A 6,000-nucleotide genomic window follows, 5' to 3' on the forward strand; every position below is an offset into this window, starting at 1 on the left:
TTGTGGGCATGTACTTTTGTATTTTCGTCAACTTGCAGATAGATGGCCTTTTTTTTTTATTTTTTTTTTTTTACACCAAACTTTTAAACCACAGATTAAAAAAAAAAATCTGCTCAAACTTTCCCTACCAAATAGGTTAGTGGGCTAAATATTTGTCTTTATGTTGGCTGGTTAAACAATTAATTAGTTTATTTGCATCTTATTAAACTGGTTTAAACTGGACTAAAATAGACCCAACGTTACTATTAAATACATTTAAATAATTTTGGTTATAAATTAATACCTATATCTAAACCAAAGACTAAGCTTGAATGGATTACATGACATAATGCCTATAGTTCAGTGCCTCCCTCCCTGGGGCTGTATTAAATACTGTCTCTGTGACATGACTCTCGCTGAAACTAAAGAACAGCTCATCTTATTTGGGTGCTATGCATGAAAACACCACTAGAGGGACATCAAGCCTTACCTAAAGCTTACACTTGTCACGTTGATTGTTCCAGTAAAAGTAAAAAGCATGTGTTATGAGTGAGTCTCATGTCCTCTGTGAGTTGTGAGTTGGTGTATGGCACAAACATATCGATACTGAGAAAAACACAAGACAAGAGAGTCACATTACTAATATAATTTTGACATTTAGAGCATAGGCCTATTCATTTATAACCACTCTAGCAGTACTCTAACTTGCATAGTACAGTTTCTTGTAGATATTCTTCCCTGGTTGAAAAAAAAAACAAACTTTAACCACATTTACAATTTTTTTTCTGTTCTGTGCTGAAAGTAAGAGCTTTGTGGACAGGGAAGATGTCTGTGCTTTTATATCAACTTTTCTATCCTATTGCTTTTGGAGAGAGCCTTTCCAGATGGAGAATGTGTAGAACTCAATTCAGAGCGACACACACATCAATCTGGTGTGAGCCTGGTTAACACAAAACAACTTTTCTACCTCTCATTGCTTTGCTTTTAATGCTCCACAGAATGGCATTAAACTAAACTTCTCTATCTCCATGAAGATAGATAAGACTAGCAGGAGACATAGGATGACCAGACGTCTGTATTTACCAAGGACAGTCCCAGTTTTGAACCCAGTGTTCCCTGTAAGTAAGTAAGTAAGTAAGTAAGTAAGTAAGTAAGTAAGTAAGTAAGTAAGTAAGTAAGTAAGTAAGTAAATCTTTATTTATATAGCACTTTTCACAGACATATGTCACAAAGACACTTTTTCTCACACCCGATGATGGTAAGCTACTATTGTAGCCACAGCAGCCCTGGGGCATACTGAAAGAAGCGCAGCTGCCATGCCAACCGGCACCAATCCCATTTGGATGAATCCCAGTGGATTCATCCAAAACCAGTGATTTGTCCCAGTTTTATACAAGAAATGTCTCAGGTGCCCCTATATTTGACCAGTTTGATCCCTGCCAACAGTAAAGAGGGGTATAAATTGTCACTTTTTTAGGTCAAATACAAGAAAATCTGCATAAAAACGACCAAAACACAAAGAAAATGTGACTATACTGACTCACATGTTAGTCCTGAATGGTCTTTACGTAACAGTTTTCCTCAATTACGCACAAGAGTTTTCCTCAATTACGCACTAGTTTCACAATTTTATTATTACCAAACACCAGAAAAACAGGGATGCCCTAGTTTTTTATTTTGAAATTCTGATCACCCTAAGGAGACACCACCAGCCTAAGTTACAGGTTTGGTCAAATCTATAACGTCTCCATGGAGACAAACAAATAGCAAATCCTCCACCAGAAAACTTTAACATACAAAAAGAAGCAGAATACAACAGAATTCTCTTACACGGTTTATGATTTGCGGTCACACTTTTGGGTCTGAGTGATTCTTTGCCGGTTGATTCTGTCAGTCTTGTCATGTCTGTGTGAGGAGCTGCACATATTTCCTCCTCTTTACATCATACAAGTGCGACTGACAGCTCGGCCTCATTTAGAGCTGACTCGTGACTTCACTCTGACTTAAGAACATGTTCCAAGGAGAATCTTCATCACAAAAGACTTAACTCATCACTGGCATGTGCGTATCCCGTCCGAGTCATAAGCTTTTCCCTGACAGGCCTGTAGCTCTCCTCTCACATTCAATCACAACAATAACAATGATGCACAAAGACTAAACACACAGTAGCCTATTGTACAGATGAGGTAATAGTGTGCTTTCCATTCTGTCTCTTGAGGCGTGTTATGTCATTCTGTGAGCCATCTGTTTTTCCTGTGTAAAAGACATATAGTCTGTTGAACCAGTTTGATTTCTTTTGAGCGTGCACACAGGACACACACTGGGCACATTAACAACGTCAAAGTTCAGTATCAATTTGTTGTTCATGAAAATAACCGCATTTGTCCATTTCGTACATTTTTAGGTGCAGGGAGTCACCAGAGTCAGCACCCTTTAAGGAAATAAAGGTCGCTCGATGTCAGTGAAAACATGGTGCTGACTTTTTACCACGCCTTTATCCAGAGCGTTCTGTTCTTTCATGTGCTGGCTGCGCTCGGTCAGCGTTCCAAACAGGTCACAGTGGATCAGAGTCTCAAATGTTTGCTCTAAAATTATTGGCTAGAGTCAGATCCCTCTGCTCTGTGTGACCAGCGGGCCATGAGAGTGGCCCCCAGGATCCTTCAGGGACCCCCTTCTCATATCCTTTAACTCTGCTAAGCTCTGTGCCTTTTAATTGCCCCTCGGGGATGCATAAAATTATTTAATTGAATATATATTTTTATTACAAGCTGCAGTATGTAACTTTCTGGAGGTGGCACATGTTCCGTGGGAGTTAAAAGTTAAAACCATACTTCGGAACATTCTCCATGGAGGGTGAAAGTAGCTCAGTGGGGTGACAGTAGAGTTGGAGTGTTTGTCCACTCAGATGAAGGTTGGTAACATGACTAAAAGCTCACAAGAATCCATTTTTCGTATTGTATTTTCGGACTATAAGATGCTCCGGACTATAAGTTGCACTTTTTGGGGCAAATTATTTAATAAAAGTCAGAGACCAGGAACCCACATTTCATGTTGAAAGGCACATTCTAGTAATAACAATAGAAGAGAGAACAACAGACTGTTAACGTCACATATGAACAGTTCTTCAGATAAACTATAGCATAAACAACAGAACAGAACAAGTTTACCAAACTCTCCATCTCACTCCAAATCACTAAATCCATTCAATTCTTCATCCTTGATGTCACTTCTGAGCAACTCCACGACCTCCAGAGGTAAACAGCGCGCCACTTCCTCTTCTGTGTAGCTGTCGTCAGACTCAGCATCAGTTCCAGTTAGAATTATTCTGGCCTTTTTGACAGATGGTTTTGGTGTCACTCCAGGCTTTGTCCATCCATCCAATGACTTCCAGGAAAGTTGCATGGCGCATCCTCTGGCTGTCACAAGTTTCTTGCTCACTCCAAACTTTATTTCTGCAGCTTGATTACCATTTTCAACTGCAGCTTGTAATCTGTTAAATATTTATATTTTCTTTTTTGCATTTGTGTTCAATCTTTTTAGTTGTCTTTATAACTTTGTTTAACTGTTAAATTGTTCAGTGGTACAGAAGTAATGGTTGCGATCGACTGACATGATACAGACAGAACAGAGGCTCTTTCTGCAGGAGACATGTGCAGTAGAGCCAAGTGACAGTGTTACAGGAGGAATAGGAGCAGCAGATACTGACACACAAGCCTAGAGCGCCCTCTAGTGGCTGTCAGTGTGAAAATTTAAAATATATAAGTCACACAGGAGTATAAGTTGCAGGACCACCCAAACCATGAAAAAAGTAATATAGGACCTTAAAGTAAGAAAATCAAGAACTTTTTCTGCTACTTCTTATTGAACAAATATGACCTAACCCGAACTTTTACCTTATAATAAGACCTTGACAGTGTCCAACCATCTGACAGTGGCTGAAGTGGCAAAGACCATACAGACTCATTAGCACACACTGTTGATTCAGTTTTGAGCTTGTTCTATTTCCAACACCAGGAGCCACATTATTTTCAGCTGCGGCAGACTGAACGCTGCTTTGACATTTTCATCTGCTCTGGGTGATAGGATCCGTCTGAAAACACAAGCTGGATTAATGTTACCAAGGCAAACCTGAGCACTTCTTATAACTAAAACAAGATGAAGATGGTGGGCAGACTTTGAAAAGATTTTTGAAAAAACTTTAGGAATAAAAGAAAATAGAAAATTAAAGATGACAAATAAAGATTTAGTTTTTGTTTATCCATATTAAAAATGTGTTCTCTCATCCTTAGTTTACTCAGTTATATTTGATTTATTTATAAATGAATAACCCTGTATTCAAGGCGCCAGAGCTCAAACAAGTTTTTAATTTTGCCAATGAACCTGCTCACAGCTCTGCACTTGCAAAATTCATGTACTGTATAAATGTTCCAGTAAAAAAGTTTCAATTTTCAAAAATGAATACAAAATGAAAAGAATAAGTTTTCTTTTAACCGTGTTATCTTGTTGTTCCTTCATTAAAAACATACCTTGAGGTTTATTTTGCTTAATTTATGCTTGTTTCATTAATCCTGTTTACAGGCCGTCCTGCTCTGAGCCTAAGAAATCACTTTGTTTTCCCAGGATTGTCACTGAGATGAAACGAGATGAGACGTCCCTGTTTGTTCAAGAAATGTCCCCAGTTGTCCTGATTTTTGTCAAATTTGATACTCACAAATGGTAAAAATGGGAATAAAGTGTCATTTTTAAACTAAAAATACAGAAAACAGAGCTTGAAATGACCAGAAAACAAAAATGCACTCAGCTGTACAGACAGAATATCAGATTATACTGAATATACTGATATATATTACATTGATGTACAAGTGAGTGGTGAGAGAGGAGTGCATGGACCCACTATATATTCATCTACTTAATTATACACTCTTTCCACAATTGTATTATTAGTCATAACCCTATCAGGACATGTCCCAGTTTTTGATTTGCCTTTATATGTCCATAAAAATCACCAGTCTTGTTCTGAGCATTTCTGACATCAAATTGTGTCTTTTACTGCGTACCGTATTTTTCGGACTATAAGTCGCTCCGGAGTGTAAGTCGCACCAGCCAAAAATGAATTAAAAAACATATATAAGTCACATCAGACTATAAGTTGGAGAAATTTATTTTATAAACTCAGAAACCAGGAAACCACATTTCATGTTGAAAGGCAAGGTGTAGTAATAACAATAGAAGAGAGAACAACAGACTGTTAACGTCGCATATGAACAGTTCTTCAGATAAATATAACATAAACAACAGAACAGAACAAGTTTACCAAACTCTCCATCTCACTCCACTTCCTCTTCTGTGTAGCTGTCGTCAGACTCAGCATCAGTTCCAGTTCAAATTATTCCGGCCTTTCTGAACCCTGACAGGATGGTTTCAGTGTCACTGAAGTCACTTAAATGTAAAATTTTCAGTGGTACAGAAGTAATGGTGCGATCGACTGACTTATGATACAGACAGAACAGAGGCTCATTCTGCAGAAGACATGTGCAGCACAGCCAAGTGACAGTGGTACACGAGTAATACGACTAGCAGTCCGATGAGGTTCATTTGGTCTTCTGATAATTTATGTTATTAGGTTCTTTTTTCAGACCAAAGGTTTGTTTTCATACCTGACAGTTTGGACTGTCACGTGATGTTGCTGTGACGTGTCCGGTCAGCTGATTTATACAGGTTTTGGTGCTGTCTTCCTACTGGTGGGGGCAGGATGACAGCGCCATCTGCAGTCCGACTTCCTCAGGACAGTATCCCAGGTGTGTGAGAGTAAAAAAACTCGTCTCTACGGCCTCATCAATACGTTACTTACATTAGCATGCCGGTCATGTTGCTTAAATGCCGTTTTTTGTGACAACAGTAGTTCAGTTGGTAATGTTCGTCCTCTCAAAGCCGCTCTCAGCTAACATCACTGGTAGAGCAGTCAGATCGTAAAGGTTGGGTCAGTGTAATTCCAGCTCCCACACATAAATACTGTTGTTG

Source organism: Boleophthalmus pectinirostris, unplaced genomic scaffold (assembly GCF_026225935.1).
Source record: "Boleophthalmus pectinirostris isolate CB_2022bp ecotype Guang Dong unplaced genomic scaffold, ASM2622593v1 HiC_scaffold_15, whole genome shotgun sequence".
NCBI lineage: Eukaryota > Metazoa > Chordata > Actinopteri > Gobiiformes > Gobiidae > Boleophthalmus > Boleophthalmus pectinirostris.